A 17162-nucleotide genomic window follows, 5' to 3' on the forward strand; every position below is an offset into this window, starting at 1 on the left:
TCTCACCAAAAGAGTCAACAGTCTGAGTCCAGTCAACATTTCAATCCCAGTCCTCCCACTGCAGCACATTTTAAGCCTCCTTGTGGCCATAGCCAGCCCCCGAGATAAGCAAAGGTTGCCCAAAGTAAGAAGCAGGGAGTCAGGCAGATTTGACTACTCCTTGGCAACTCTACCTGTCAAAGCAGGGTGGAAGAAGACAAAGCATATCTGACTAAAGACATGAAGACAGAAAAATAGATTTTATTCATTAAAAAAAGTATTTTCGTTTAATTCCATAGGAATTTATATCTACAGTTCCTATAGATAAAAACGAGAAAGGAATTTGAAATTAAAGAGAGGATTAGACTTCACCAGAGTATGGATTTCTCTTCTATGCCATGATTGGCAAAATATTTCCACCACAAATCCAAGCTGTTCATGGGGAAAGAAACACAGAAATCACAACTCCTTTCTCCTTGCAATCAGATTTAAGTAAACTGTATTATTTAATGAGTGAAGCACAGGTTTGGATGCTGTGGTGCCTGGCAACAGTGGCATGTTTTTCTGCCAGCTCAATGCGACCATTTGTCCTTACAGGTTAGAAAGGCCATGAACCCACCAGCTAATGGTATCAGAATGTTCCAGCAGAGCCACTGGAAGCACTGCTCCTGTTTGTTCTCTGGAGTGCTGCTGGTATCACACACTTTCAGCAACCACAAGGCCTTGCCACAGTGTCTTTGGCATAGCATGCTCTGTTGTCACCGACACGTGCCAGCTGGCTGCTGCTCCCCACCCCAGCAGTGACTGCATCTCAGCAGCATTTATGCATGTAAAACACTCAGGCTTCCCTTGGGAAGAGGGAAGACAATTAATATTTTAAATATTTTCCTATTCTTCAGGAGCATGTAGGATATCCAGTGAAAACAGATCCCCTGCAGGCATCACAAGGGGGGAGCTTGCAGGCGCTCCCTTCTGCACACTGTGGCTGTGAGATGATTTCCTGCCATGAATTCATTTTGTCACCCACACAGGTATTGCCAACCACTGTATCAGCTGGCATTTTCCTCAGCAACTGAGTCTGCCCCATGGATCTGGCCTTGAAAGGTGCACAGAGGAGGCTGGGACAGACCCAGTGGTTCTTCTGAAGGAAACACAGTTCACCTTGCCCTTGACACAAGGATCAGAAGCAAAATCTGTGTTCAAACTTGTGGCTGCTGCCCCTCATTAGAACCATACAGCCACCCTAATAAACAACATATGGGAAATCTGGGGTTCTTATCTGCCAAGAAAGCAAAAATAGCAAAAATTTTAATGGCAGCGTCAAGAAATATGCTGCAAAGAATAAGCTGGGGATAGAGTGGTAAAACATGCTGTGTTCTTCCATTTTTGTGAGAATGTGTCAAAAATGCATAAATGAGTAAAGAAAAACTCATACTGTAACACCTGGTACTCTCTCTAGAAAAAGGACTGGAGCTCAGATGTGCCTCCAAGGCAAACCCTGTGACACAGCACAGCTTGGGATCTCACTGGCCCACAAAATGTCCCTGGAGGGTCTCCAAAACACCCTTCCTGAGAGTGGAGGAGGAGGAGGACCCTCAGTCACCCTGATTCCAGGCTGTCTCAGGACAGTCCACAGCATTTTGCAGCAGCTTGTGTCTGACCATCCCCCTCCCTTCAGTCAGCACATCCGCACAGGGATGAACACCCAGATTTCCTGCCCTCAATGGCAGCCTGCTGTACCACATACTGCAGGAAGAAAGGGGATGATGGGGAAGATTTTAGAGGTTCTTATCACCAAATGGGAGATTTCAATCTGCAAAGATCTATCAATCCAGCATATTACATGCAGGGAGATACAGCCATCAGATTTTGTTTGTTTTGTTAAAAAGAAAGAAAGGAAATAAATGCCTGAAAAATATTCTTCTCTGTGCTATAAACACATCAGTACTCATTTTCTCTATATTCTACTTTGGGCCATTCTGTGTAAAATCTTTAATTAAAGTTTTTCTTTGAAATTGTCATCATCAAACCAGAAGAAAGAAAGTAAAAAATGGAAGGACACAGCTGTGCATATATGAAGTGCTATTCAGTACCAAATGAATTGGAACAAAATAAGTATCGTGACTGTTATGCTCTTAGTTTTGGCTCTGTATTCTCAGTAGCACAGTCTAACTTGTCACTTTATATTGATTCCATCTGTTTACACTCTGCAGAGTATTGGCTTCCTACAGTGAACATTTCCTATTTACCAGCTGGTAAAGATAGGCCCAAACCAGATAGAAAAGAATTAGACTATTTTCAGAGCCTCATAAACATAAAATCAAAAATTAATGGGGGAGGGGAGACAAAAGTAGAGGGAGTAGAATATGTGGGTCTGATGCTTGTTTCATATTGAGAGTTCTCTACAATCCATTAACAATTTTTAGAGACCTTGAAATTTGTGCAATGAGCACGCCAAATAAATGAATTTTCACTCCTCTTTACTTCTTTGCATGAACAGCCTGATTGTAAATGTGAATCAATCACAGTACTTCAGTAATCTTTAAATAGAAACAGTTGGGGTCTGAATTGGCTAATATAATATTCTCAGTCCCACCAGACAGCTCTGAGTGAAGGACTTCCACAGAAAATGGATGTGCACATGCAGTACAGAGTCATCTTTGCATTCTGACAAACTTTTCACAGTGGTTGGATTCTTTTCTTAAGGAGACTATAGTTTGTAGGGACTGACTCACTTCAGGAGAGTCTTATTGCTGCCATTAAAAAAAACCAACAAAAACTGTTGCAAGTTGCAAGCTCTTGAACAAATTTGGGAGATTTTTAATATTTGGGAACTCTGTGGCATGAAAATAGAGGCTCCCTTCAATGCCAGCACATCCTTTTGCAAGTGGGAAACAAATCCTGTCCCTGCTTTTGGAGTCGTGACAGCCAGGGCAGTGAATCATAGAATCATTAAGGCTGAAAAAGACTTTCAAGATCCTCAACTCCAGCCTTCAACTGAGCACAAACTGTGCTGCAAAGCACCACATCCACTCGTTTTCTGAACCCTCCCAGGGATGGGGACTCCACCACTTCCCTGGGCAGTATGTTCCAACGCTTAACCACATCTTCAGGGCAGAAACTGTTCCTAATATCCAACCTGAGCCTTCTGGTGCAGCCTGAGGCCTTTTCCCCTTGTCCTGTCACTGGCTGAAAAGGCTGATCCCCACCTGGCTGCACCCTCTGTGTCAGGGGGTTGGAGAGAGGGAGGAGGTGACCCCTGAGCCTCTTTTGCTCCAGGCTGAGCAACTCCAGCTCCCTCAGCTGCTCCTCATTGGACTCCTCATGTTCCAGAGCCTCCACCAGCTCTGCTTCCCTTCTCTGGACACGCTCCAACCTGGGAGCAGGGGAATGTCCAAAGGATGCTGCAGCCCCATGGGAAGCCCAGGCTGGGGCAGGAAAAGGTTGTGTTCTGGGGGCTTTGTTCGTTTGCTTGTTTGTTTGCTTGCTTATCACACATGTGCCAATTAAAAACTGAGAGTTATGAATATAAATGTATCCTTGATAGATTATATGCATCCAAACAGAAGCAGAATAAGGTTTGTCTTTAGACTAACCACTGTGATAGGTCACAAAGAAATATTTCAGAGTAAATGAACTCTTTAGTGTATTTGAATGACTGTCTATGTACATCATGCATCTATATATCTTGCATTTATATTTACTTCTTTAACTGAATTGTTCTTGGGACACATGGGTAGCAGTAACCTTGCCTTCAGATAATCATTATTTCTGTTAATATACTGAAATACATGTAACAGCTCTACTTCACAATGCTGCTGAAAAAAATACCACAGAACCTTGTAAAATAAATATAGCTCTAATTAGAACTTTGGAGGATATTTTCAATTCATAAATTCTGTAACAAAAAAGCATTTCAGCAGTTTCTTTTGTGATAGGAAACACTTAACATAAAAATGTAAACTTTGCTCTTCAGTTAGGTGCATATAGCCAAATGGATAAAAGCCATGGCATTAATAACAACTATACCAAGTTATGATTGATAGGCTTTTCTAGAGCGAGAAAAGATTGTCTTGGATACAATCTGTCCTAACAGCCTTGCGATATGTTAATATTTTATTCAGGCTAGAGTGAGGATATATTCAGATGTCCTACTCGGTGGAAGAGAGAAGCAATTGGGTTGCAAATACAACTGCAGCCCTGAGGTGCAATAACAGCTGTGAAATCAGAAAGATTTTATTTCCTTCTCCCAAATTATAGGCCAAGTCCATGCCAAGCACAGCAGGAGGTTGGATTTTCCTCGGAATTTACATCAGGTTATGTTTAATGTATTTCTTCTCCTATGAGCATTTTTAGGGTAGAGCCAACAGACTGTCACATAGTGATGTGAAAGGCATGGAATACTCTTCTGTATCTTGGTAAATAATAGCTATTATTTAGTTGATAATGATAGTGATATATGACATTAGGTAAAGTTGAAAATGCCCAAACATGCTAAAATACCATGGTGTTTATAAAAAATGTTCATGGCTCCATTTGTGGAAAGATAAAATAATAAAAATACAGATTTACCACAGTCACATGACTTCCTTCTCCTTGGTTTGTAAGAGAGGGTTTGTGCTGTTCAAATTTGTGTTGAGATTTAAGTATCTGCATACATCGTGTAAAAAGAGAGCAAAATGCCTAAAATACCATTCTTGTGATGTGGCAGTATGTTTTTACTCAAGCCTTGCAAAGGGCTGGGCAATTACAGAAGTCGTGCTGCCATGGAGAATCTAGTCTCTTAAAAAGTCAAATGTCTTTGCTCAAGACACAAGCACATAATGAAATAAAATTGTGGGACTATGTCACTCCTACACCAGAGATTTTTATCAAGACTGCTTGAAAGAGGAGTTCTTAGGGTTTTGATGCTAAAAAGGCATTCACAGTGGGGATAAAAGAGGCTTTTAAAATATTCATTGAGCTGAATAAAAAATGCCCAAACAACAACAAACCCCTTAATCATACAAGTATGAATAGATCTTCATGATACAACAACAGGGCAACATCCTTCAAAACTTGTTACTAAATTGATATCAGTACATCAAGAATATCATCTACTTATCTGAAATGAATTACTACCCCTGAATGTTGTTTCTATTATTACCCTGGTCAACATACTTTCTCCTTGGGTAGCGATTCCAGCTGACTTAATGTCATTGTTTGGCAGCTGTGGCTGCTCAACCTGAAAATAAATACAATAAAAAGGACTAGGTGAACATAAACCACAAGTTATCGACAGACAAAAACCACAAGTGCTCCACAGTACCCTTGGCCACTGTAAGAACATCAGTGGCCAAGTTTTGTTTTATCACTTGGACAACTACAAATGGAAGAAAGTGGCTTGATCCTGCCTTTTTTGTGGCTGCTCTTCACAGCTCTGCTCTGCTCTTGGAGAAAATCACCACAAATCTGAATCCCTGAGAAATGTGGCTTCTCGACCACAGGTGTGATACTGTTAGTGTAAAATACCTTCTCTTGAAGGATTTTGTTTTGGCTGCCATACAGAGCTCAAAGAACCATCTGAAGCTTGATCTGACCTTTGGAATGACAGTGTACTCGTGAGTCCCAAGGTCAAGAAATTATAGCACAAGCTCTCCCTTCTGCCCTGCTCAAGTGTTTTTCAGACTGCAATCATGCTTTCTCCTCCTCTTCTCCCCAGCATACACCTCCTATCCATTTGTCACCAATAAGTTTTAAAGCCTTTTAAAAGGTGAAAATACATCACCTTGCTTTTTGCTTTTGCTTTTTATTTCCTCATCCTATTGATTTGCATCAAGCACCATCACAGGTCATTTTCAGAGTCAACTACCAGCCAGGTTTACTTTTGCAAGTAGGTTCCACTGGTGCCAAGCTGCACCCTCTGCACATCCTCCTTTGCTCTCAGTCTCAACTAACTGCTTCTGAAACCCTTGTGCAATTTGAGTTGCATCTCTTTTTTGGGGCGTGAGGTCCTAGAAGCCAAGCACTGCTGTCAACTCAGCCTCTGAATTCTGAGCTTTACACAGAGAGCATCTCTGAAAATTCCTGCTGTCCCCACTCCTGGAAAACAGCACCTGCACTGCCCTCCCGTGGAAATCTCACCGATCTGTGCCTGGCAGCTCTAGCAAACTCCTGTGCTGGCATTTCAGCCTCTGTACAGAGCAGACAGCACCCGAGAAGCTCCCTAACAAAGCAGAGGGCCGAAGGACAAGATTGCCTAAGCGTGATCCTTACTCTCCACGGTTTAATGAGTTTAAGAGGAAGTCAAGAGTAACATATATTCTCCTTGAACACTGGAAGAAAATCCAACCTCGAGTGTACAAAAAGCTTTACATTTTATTATATTGCATGTAATAAAGAAAAGATTAACCTTTTATTCCAGGAAAGTTCTGTCATTTGTTATTTAATTAGTTTTCACTAATTAATTAGAATTTTTAAGCTCCTCTGTCTCTCTGGGAGAAAGTGGCTTAGGTGCCTCCCTTTTTCTTCTTTTCTTTTGCTGCTCCTCTTCTTCCTCCTGCTTCCTTTCAAAGTCCTAATCCCATTTTTATATCCTCAGTATTACGCTCCCTCATTATCTCTTTGTCTGAGAGTTTTCTTAGCTTTGCACTTGCTGGGAACAAAGTTGGACCAGAATTTACAGAATATTTTTTGAGGTGACCCCTTACTGAAGGCTAGATCATATAAACCCAGAAGATAAAATTAAGGAAAAGGAATTTCCCTGCAGATCGTCTTGCAGGATTTCACCCTTTATATTTCACTGGAGGAGTAAAAACTATTTAGTGCTCCACTGAGAAAGCTACTGTGACAGCACAGATTTGCTCAGGGTTTTTATTTTCATGCAGAGTACAACTTTACTTTCCATTTTATTTCATTGAAGGAAGAATCCAAATTTAATGCCAGTTCACACACAGCTGGTGTCTTCACAACTTTATTAATGAAAAATTACTTTAAACAAAATGAAGATGAATGAGAATTATTTATTACAAAAGTATTGAATCCTGAAACATTATAACTTTTCCATCAGTGGGTCCCTTGGCTTAACTTCCCTTTTTCACTTAAAGATATACCAAGCTGAGTGGCATGTTTTCAAATCACAATAAAATCAATCAGTTACAATTTCTTCCACACACAACAACTTTCCACTGTTACTTTAGAGAACAGACTGATTAATCTCTAAGACTCATATTTTTCCAGGAGCAGATCAGTGGCTTATCAGACTATTCCTTTCATCAACCTGGTAACATTCCTATGGCAACTGTGCCACTTGCACATACAGAAAAAGCAATTTTGGGAAAAAGTGTAGCATATGTCTGTATCACTAGAAGCTCATGTTGCAGCTACATTATGGACTGAGAGTTCCACAACCCACCAGTGATTCACAATTACAGCTTAGGAGAAATTTGCAAACTACAGAACTCTTGCCTACCTTTTGAAAATATTGGTACCTCTGGCAATTTTAGGGAAGTTTGACAGGAAATCAATATATGGCAGAGTAACTTTGAAAATATTTGGGGTCTGTATTTTAGTATATATGGACAAGACCTAAATCAAAGCCAGATTTTTTAAATGCTTCATTTGGACTACTGGTTCCTCAAACTGAGCAAAAATAAATTTCTCTTACAGTTTTGGTTTTATTTTGCACATTATACATTGTTACTTCTCAATGATTTGTCCAGAATTAGGCAGGACATTAATTTAATATTGATAAATCCCTCTCAAAAAACTAACAACCTACAAGACTTTTCATCATATAAGATAAATCTTTTCAAAGCTTTAGCTCTATGAACTTTCATATGTTTATATGAAAACATGTTCATTCTCATAAATTTCAATGATACATCCCTCTCTTCTACCAAAAGACTCTTGAAGTGTTTCAGGAAGATAGGTGTCCTCCTAATGATAATTTAATATTAGCAAAGAAATCAACACCATTAACCCATTACAGACTGATTAGTTTAAAATGCAAATGTAACAGAGCAGTTCACCTAAATTAAACAAACAAACAAAGGACAGTCAAGTACTTCAGCAAAAAAAAACCCAAACTTTTTCACCTCCACATTCAGGACAGAAATTGAAGCATACAGTGATGCTGGTGCAGACTGTGCATCTGTTTTTGATAGGCCTCAGTTCTGATATCAGATAAACACCCAGTGCTCCTTCAAGTCCAATCTGATGGTGGTTTATAAGGTGACAAATTCCGAAAGTGAGCAGAGAAGCTCTCTGTGCAGACAAAAACCAGCTGGTCTCTGACTCAGAGTTCACAACCTAATCTATGCATATTCATAACACCGCATGTATATGAATTTAAGCTGTGAGATCTTCTCTTAAATCAAAAAAATCTGCTGGCAAACTGCAGCTCTTTCACATAAAGAGACACATTACACAAACAAAATCTCATGCAAACATTCCAGTTGTCAAATTTAGGTCACATTACTTTTGCAAGTTTTCCAAAACTTTCACTTGAATAGGTTTTGACCATGTCTTGCACTTTTTGATGTTATTGGTCTGGAAACCTGCTCCCACTTGAAGTGTTGCTCTTGACATAAACAGGGACAGCCAGTAAACAATTATCAGCAGCAATGACACGGTGTGGCCCTGCCAGCACAGCATCACATTTCACTTCTGCTACACAGAAGAGAAAGGTTTCAACACCTCCTGAACTCACCCTTTGAGGTTGTCAAAGTCTGACCAACATCAAGCATCTGAAATGCTTTCTTTTTCCAGTTCATCTTCTTTGTCAACTATATTTTGAAGATCTGTCCAATGTCCCAGGAGAAAAATTTGGGATCTGGGACAGAGGTCACAGATGTAGCTGTAAAATGTATTAGGCAGTCATCCAGATACTCCTAAGTTTGGCAAAATCACTTTTTTTTTTTTCTGAGACCTCAATATTAATCAGTTAATTTTTATAAATTTATTAATGTGTAATGCAATTTCCTATAAATGTGTATGCACATCAGTTATTGATAGGTCCACATCTTTGAAACCAATAAATAGCCAAACACAACTGTAAGTAATTAAAGATTCTAGAGTTTCTCTTCTGATACTTCAGACTAAACAGTAAGTTGGAATACACACTTAAGTTTTAAAAGTTAAAATAATTTTGAGTGCCCAACTGTGTTCCATGAAAGCAGCACTCACACTTCAAACAACAGAGAGAAAATCATTGCCCTGTACAATTTAGAGACTTTATTCAGTTATTGAGCTTTGAGTAGGGATGCCATGCAGCAGTGGGGTAAAAATTCACTGTCTGCATCAGGGGTCTGTGCCTGGTATGTGTCTCAGCTACTTTCCCACTAAAAGCACAACCAGCAATGGGGAGTGATGTACCTGGAAGTGCAATAGAGTGTACAGGGATGATTTATTTTACTTAAGATATCTCTGGCTCTCGTGGATTTGGCCTGATATTTCTTTTGGATTCATGATGAACCAAATACAGCCATAGCAATGAGCATTTGTTTACCTTCTACTTGGATCAAAGGAGGTTTTGAACACAAATTTGAACTCTGGGGCTAGTTCACAGATATTTATGTTTTTTCCAAGCTTAGGATCTGCTCTTAAACAAAACATAACCACCTTCAGGAGAAGTTGTGTTTACAAAAAGCAAGATGGCAAAATGCAGCTTTTTGTTATTTACAGCTATGCTGCAGTTTTACAAGAGCAAATTTTTTTCTTAGGCTCATCCCTTCCTTACAATGAAGGTACACAATCACAGATGCCTTGCACATTTCATTTCAACTTCAAGGCATTCTGACAAAAGAAAGCATTCAAATTCACAGCTGGATACAGATCCAGTGAAATCAATAGAGCTGTCACAGCTTACTCCTACAATGAATCTGACCCTAAATCTAAAACTGCATGGCAAGGAGAGGAGGAAAAGTGGCACAAACTGTGATGGAGGAAGCCTCACATGATAATAATTAAAAATTACTTGCAAGAGAAATGTCCAGGTTGGGATTACCAGCAAATTCATACTTGATTGGAATAAACTGTAACTCTTACTTGTCCAGAAGATGAGCTTTCTTTGGTAAGTGTATTGTCATTACAAAGGAGTTGTCAAAGGATAAGATGTGTACCAAATCCCTTATAATCGGAATCAGTGGTCCTGCAGTGACCTCAGAAAAGAAATTAATCCAAAGGACACACCTCTCAAGTTTCAGTGGACCCAAGAGCAGGGAAGGAAATAAAGACCCTGTTTCCTCACATACAGGCAGGAGGAACAAGAGCTGTGTGAGCAGGGCCATGGCTCCCTCTTCCACACTCTTCCCATCTGCAGAATTAGATGGATTTAGTTCATTCCACAGGATACAGCAAACACAACGTGCCTCACAGATCACTTATCCCCAGGCAGTGGAGAACGTGTGTCCCACACCCTAAACAGGAATTTTGACCTAAAGTTCCAAGACTGTGGACACAACCTGCAGATGATTTAATTGAATGTCACCTGCTGCCACACAACTATTTTGTGCTGTGAGTAAAATGAGGTCCAAGTGTGATGTCTTGGCAGGCACTGAGTTCTGGGGTCTGCACCCTGGCCATGGTCTCCCCTGGGTTATGAGACTACAACAGAGTACAGGACACCAAAATAAGCAGTGTGGCTGGCACAGCAACAAGAGAGACACAACTGAATCCTTGACATGGGATCTAATTTGCTAATAAAAGCATAGACTGAGATGCGTCTTGCTGACAGTAGTGACCAAATGAGAGGAGCTCACAATTTCTGTGGTTGTGCTGGGTGCTACCTCCTATGTCAGCACTTTTGGATATGCAGTTTAGAGTAGGAGGCTGGAGTTTTACACTAACTCCTTTGCCACAGAATTCTACCTGGAAATGTTTTCGGCTGTTATCTTGAAGCCTGTGCACATTAAAGTACTCTAAATATAATTAAACCCACCACCTTATAGTTGAGAAAGCTTGCCATTTTATTAAGCAGCACAGCTGCTTTAAATGTTGATATCGAGTTCCAGGGTTTTGGGGAGAAAAATGCATATACTAGACACAAGCTCATTACACTAATTACTCTGTTTCATTAAGAGATAGTATTAATTTTCCAGGAAATCTGCAGCACACTACACTGCAAGTACAAACAGAAGAGTGAAGTGGGAAACAGCAATCAGACATGGCATTTCCAGAGCAGTGTCAGTGTGGCTCCACGAGGGCAAAGCTGAGGGATCTGCATCTGCTCTGTGCAGCCACCCAACTGCAATGGCTCCTGCAAGCAATGCTCCCAGCTCCAGGGAGGAATCCAAGAGCCGTGGGAAATCTAGGGACCAAAACCTTGGCAGAGGCCTGATGCCTAAAATTTTTCTTCTGATTTTAGGCAACAGGCTGCTCCAAAGCTTATTCAGGTTCGATGAGGCACCTGTTTTTTTCCACCGTGTAAAGGGTTTTAAGTGCTGACAAAACCAGGGTGACGCAGGTGATGGTGCTATTATCCAATCTTTTCCATACTGTTTTATAGTCATTAGTCACAAAACACTTTCGAATATTGACATTCTTATGCACTCAATCACAGTGTAGTTCTAGTGACACTTACAAGGCTAACCCAATCAGACTTCAAAGGAAATATTTCAAGACCTTGTTTTCTCTATTACAAATGTAATTCAAAATCAGAAATTTGGTTTCTCTCCAAGCTGAGTGACAGTCAGAGACTACAACATATTTCCTTCTCTCTCTGATATGTGCCAATCAACTGCATTGTGCTCCTGCCATTCAATGATCACAGTACAGAAAGCAAATGTTAACACTGGGAATTCTGTGAGCTCTGCAGCCTTTGAGTTGTTTTCTGTCCTTTGTCTCCCCTGTCCAGCTGAGAAGGGGCAGTGATAGAAAGGGCTGGTGGCATCCAGTCAAGGTCAACTCACCACTCCGTCAATTACAATTCAGTAAAGGGAGATATGAAAATAAAGCAGATATTGCACAGCCAGGTGTAAAACAGCAGGACAAGAGCAGGACTTCCTGGTCACCCAGTGAAAGTGCAGCACTGTGCAGCATTTTGCATAGGTAGAAAAGCTCTTCTGCCTCCCACCCTGAAAAAATTCACCCAAAATGAATGAACAAATGAACCCACCACAGTGGCTGATACACTGGCCCTGGGACCTGTGCAGGTTTGGATCCTTAGAAACCATGAACAGGGAGGGTCCATTTCTTAGAGACCAAGAAAACCAATGAACCAGTTCTGCCTGCAAGACCTAACCCATCATAAATACGGTCAGTAACCCATGTTTCAGACAACAAAAATGTTTCAGATAAACACACACATGATGGTTCTGCTGTTGCCTCCTCAGATACTTGTAGCAGCCCAGGGAAATTCAGAGACCTTTCAATACTACTCAGTTCCTTTTACTGCATCATATTTTAATCTATTTGTTAGCAAAAAGACTATCCAAAAAGCAGATGCAGCAGCAGCTCTGTAGCCTAATAACTAGACTACAACAGGAATATGGTAGCTAGTAGCATGTCCTAATGCTACTGAAGTCATTAGCAAAGATTTCTTTGACTCCAGAAAATCAGGATGAAGCTCTGAAACACTCCTGTGAAGTCAGCTGGCATTTTTCTGGACTCTAAAACATTTTCTGGTTGGAGTATATGTGCATCAGGTCTAAGCCTGTCTTTCTCAAAGACCCTTCAGAAACAGCACATGATCCATAAGAAGTCAAAGTTACTGATACAGAGCAAACAGATTTCAAGTTTCATCAAATACTGAGCCTGGTTCTCTCTCACATTGCCTTTATACCTGCAAAATATCAGTGCATGAATCAAGAATAACTTATCTGCACTGAATAACTCCTGATTTATGTGTTACTTGGAATTCACAGCAGTGCATAAAAAGTCATAAATCAGAACCACTGCTTATATTTTTAAGTACATTCCTACTCGTGTGAGAGCAAGATCCTCAGTTATCATAAATCAGAACCGCTCTGCTTGCTTTCCTATCTTAAGAAGAATTACAGCATTTATAGCCACTAAGAGATTTGGCTCTCATTTCAATAATTTAATTGATAGGAAGGAGCTTCCCAAGTGCCTGCATCCATAGTTCCACAGCCGAGCCATGTTTCACCATAGCTACAAGATGGATGAATCTCGCAAATGTTGTATTTCTGGTCAGCTTAGACATAAATGTAGAAGGCTGTAGTGAGAGTCCTATGTATTGGATAAGTGGGTCCTAGCTATTCCAAATGAGCTACAGCTGTGAAGTCCTTAGCTGGGCAGCAGCTGTAGCTCATGAAGATAGCTGGGATAAAAGGGGGTGGGCCAAGAGCCCTGGAGGAGCCTCTGTGAAGCTATGAGGAAGTGCACAGCAGAGAAGAGTGGCATGGTAGAAAACTAGCTAGAAGGTATGGACTTTAAGAATATAACAACAACAGTATGGGACTCTAGAAATATGATAATAACAAGATAACAAAAGAAGGCCTTTCTGCCACTCCTTCCCCTTCACACTTTTCCCCTGCTCCAGCGTGTGTCCTTCCCACTGGCTAGAGTGCTTCACAGAGAGCTCCTTCATGGGCTCCTCTTCAAGGGCCACAGCTCCTGTCAGGAATCTTCTCCAGCACAGAGCAGCTTCCTTCAGGCCTCTGCACATGCTGCAGCTTTCTTCAGGCCATGGCTACCTGGAGGTTAGCAAAATGTGGCTCCAGAGTGGTGTCGGCCCCGCATGGTCCTCTCCATGGCTTCAGTGAAATCCCTGCTTCCCCAGGGATCTGGAGGGGAATCACTGCTTCAACACCCAGGGCACCACCACCACCTTCTCCTCCTCCTCTGCAACTTTGGGATCTGCAGGGTGGTTTTCACACTGCTTCTTTCCTCTCACTCCTTTCTCTCTCTCAGCACAGCTTTGCACACCTACTTCTATTATAGACACACAGGGCAAATCCAAATACTGGGTGAAGCAGGAGTTTTCTGCAAAATTATTCCCTCCTCCCAACTCTTCCTGGAGCTGTATATTGGAAGCAGGAGCATCTTTGCCAGTGTTCACCAGCCAGAGGAAAAATCCTGACGTGTAAATCAGACTATCCACAGTATAGATGGTGTCTCCTCTCCTCCTCTTCCTTTCAGCACCTTGCTAACTCCAGTTACAAATCCTCAATCAATGTGTTCTCAGTCTGCAGCTGCTACTTTTCCCTGTTTCCATGGCTTGAGAGGAAAAGGATAATTCTAGAAGTATCAACTACTTACAGCCAGCCTTTGCCCTACTCAGAGGAGGACCAAAGAACTTTCCTCCTTACTTCATACAATGCAGGGAAAACAGCAGCAGCACTTGCTTTATGGAACATACAAAATGGAAGCAAATAAACATGACAGCACTCTCCATAAAGAAGGAGCAATCCTACAGATACCATGTTCTCTCTCACATGTCTGTCCCTGTGTGACAGTTTTCTGGATTCCAGCACATGCCATTTGTTTGGACAAACCCCTTCCGAGAGGCCTGCCCAGTAATGCAGCAGACTGAAATCACCTAGAGGAGGTGCTATTCATTTTAGAGAAAAAGAGAATTTTGTATTTTATGTGTGTTTATGTGTAATTTTGTACATTATGTGTTTGTAGGACCTGGGAGGACACCTCCAAAATTCCTTAATGACTAAGTAATTTTGTGTCCCAAAGGCAGAAATACTCTCAGAGTGAAAGCCATCCTGCAATGTGTCACATAAGGAGGTTCAGTAGCACTCAGGCTGCCTCCTGGTCTGCCCTGTTGCCTCTGGCCCCCCTTCCTTGCTGTGCAGCAGCTCATTCTGATTATCAGGACATGCTGGGCTGCAGGGACAGACTGCTGGCCTATAAAGGTCCCAGCCATAAAACATCTCTGTTTCAGGTACTTTGGTGGAAAGCTGAAAGAACTCCTGTCAAGCAGAGCTGTGGATTAAACTACACATAAAGCAGATTCCTCTTCACTGGGGGCTGTTAGGAATGACCTCCTGGACATTCTAAAGGACTACTTAAATCACTGCAGTCCAACATGAAAAAATACTAAAAAGGCTTTATTCTATGTCTGTCCCTCAGCTTTGGTATATTTTTTTTAATAGTTGAGGGAGATTACTTGAAAATGTGGCCATATTATACTATACTGTATAAATACCACACTGTAGCCACATTCTGGAAAAAAATGCAGCGCCTTGCAGGATCCAGACACACTGGCCCTGCATCAGCAACCAAATGATAATGCTGTTTTCTATCATCCATTAACAGATTCAGTATTTCAGTAGTTCTTGATACAGATTAATGCCCTACATGGCACATTAAAACTTTGTTTCCCCCAAATATTGGTGTATGTAGCCTACCTTCAATGTAGTCCCTTTGAATTCAGTGATACTTCTCATTTAGAGACAATAACTTGAGCAGAAGGGTGTAGGGTCACAGAAATGTAATGGTTGTACATAGCAGCATAGTTACTGCTAGAATAAAATAATAGTTTTGAAATTATTTCAAAGACTTCATGTAAATTGCTGCAGATTACTCAATAAAAGAGTGACCAAATGATCCATACTTGTATGATTAAAACCTAAATGTTTACAACTTGAATTGACCCATACCATATATTTGTTTATATTCCTTTTTCATCCTGTTTAGAGTATACAGGCTTATGCAGATCTTTAATACTAAAAACAAATCAGAACTATTTTAGCCTCTAATCTCTCTGATATTTACTGAGGAGGGAACAAGGAATGTGTCTGAAAGGGTCTGGCTGCTAACCAACCCCTCAGCATGTATGGCTGAAGCAGGGTGGTTAAAAACCTGAAACTGGAGAGCCACTGTGGGTCTTTCTTTGTGAGTTTAAATCCTACCATCTATGGAATGGTAGCAATCCCAGCTACTGAAAGTCTCCTGCAGCATTTCCAAGGTTATCTGTTTCTGTAGGGTTAGAACTGCCTTTGGGGAGAGGGGGGTGCAGAATAAGGTGCAGAGGAAAACAAGAGTGGTACCTGGGAAAAAGAATGTTGGTTTTTTTTTTTCCCTTTTGAAACAAAAGATCAGTTTTCCCAGTGGAGCTTGAAATCTAAACATTTTCCTTCTTGTTTTGTTCCAATTGGCTCACTTTTTCTGAGTCCTTAGAACTCTCCCATATTTAATGGGTGACTCTCCTCCAAAGCCAAAAGGAAGCAGATGTAAGGCCTGCAAGGGCTGCAGTCTTAACACACTGTAACACCAGCTGCGAGGATTAAATTGTCATCTTATGTTCAGTGCTGGCAAAAGCCGAGTATGTGACAGAGATTGTGACAGTGGATTGAATGTCTGCGTGGCAGTTACTTTGAATATCACTCGTACCACACACATCAAGCCAGTCGGCACATTAGTGCCTGTGACTGGGATCAGTCTGAGCAGTCATTACATTGCCTTTCTTCCTTCATCTTGTGTGCTGTCACACATTGCAGCACTCCCTCCTACAAAACAGCATGCCTCCCAAAAGCAGGTTTTAGTTCCACACGCCATGTGGCACAGGGGATCTGTCTCTCCTTCTTGCTCAAGGACACGGTGCTGGCTTCCCAGACAGTATTTGCAGGTGAGACTCAGCCTGGGTGTGAAGCGGGCTGCTCCCAGGCAGGGACCTCTGGCCAACAGCAGGGCTGGTGCAGAGAGCTCAGACAAGGACCTGGGAAGACACCTCCAAGCCAGGGCAGCACCTGGGGATGTGCTTTGGCTCTTGGCACAGCCCATGATCTGCCAGCACCATCCACGTCAGTTCCAGTTACCGTCAGCCTGTAAATCCCAGCAGCTGAGGAACCAGCACACATTCACTGCTGCTGTCTCTCCTCCATGGTGGCCATTCCTGGCAGAGAGGCAGCATGGACAGCTGGAGGTGGCAGCTTCTCAAACTACTCTAGCTTGCACTGCCAGGGCTTATCATCTGTGCACAGAGAGAACTCCAGCAAAAGTTGTTGCGTGGCTTTACAATTTTGCCTGTGGATGAAGTAGCAAAATCCAGAAAAATTGTGCTGGCATGGTACAGCTCACCAAAAGAACCTAATGTTCCTGCATTAACTCTTCACCCTTTATAAAACCAACTTATGCTAAGGAGTCCTTAGCTGCTAATAGTTATTCTGTCAAGTCAGGGCTCTAAAGCACACAGACTTTCCCTGCATTTTTGTAAACTCACATTCATTTTTAAAGACCACACAGCCCAGATGCTGTCAGAAGGACATTGGATGTTACATGAACCCAAGTGT

This window comes from Melozone crissalis, unplaced genomic scaffold, assembly GCF_028551555.1.
Source record: "Melozone crissalis strain CALT ecotype California unplaced genomic scaffold, PUWL_Pcris_2 ptg000033l_1, whole genome shotgun sequence".
NCBI lineage: Eukaryota > Metazoa > Chordata > Aves > Passeriformes > Passerellidae > Melozone > Melozone crissalis.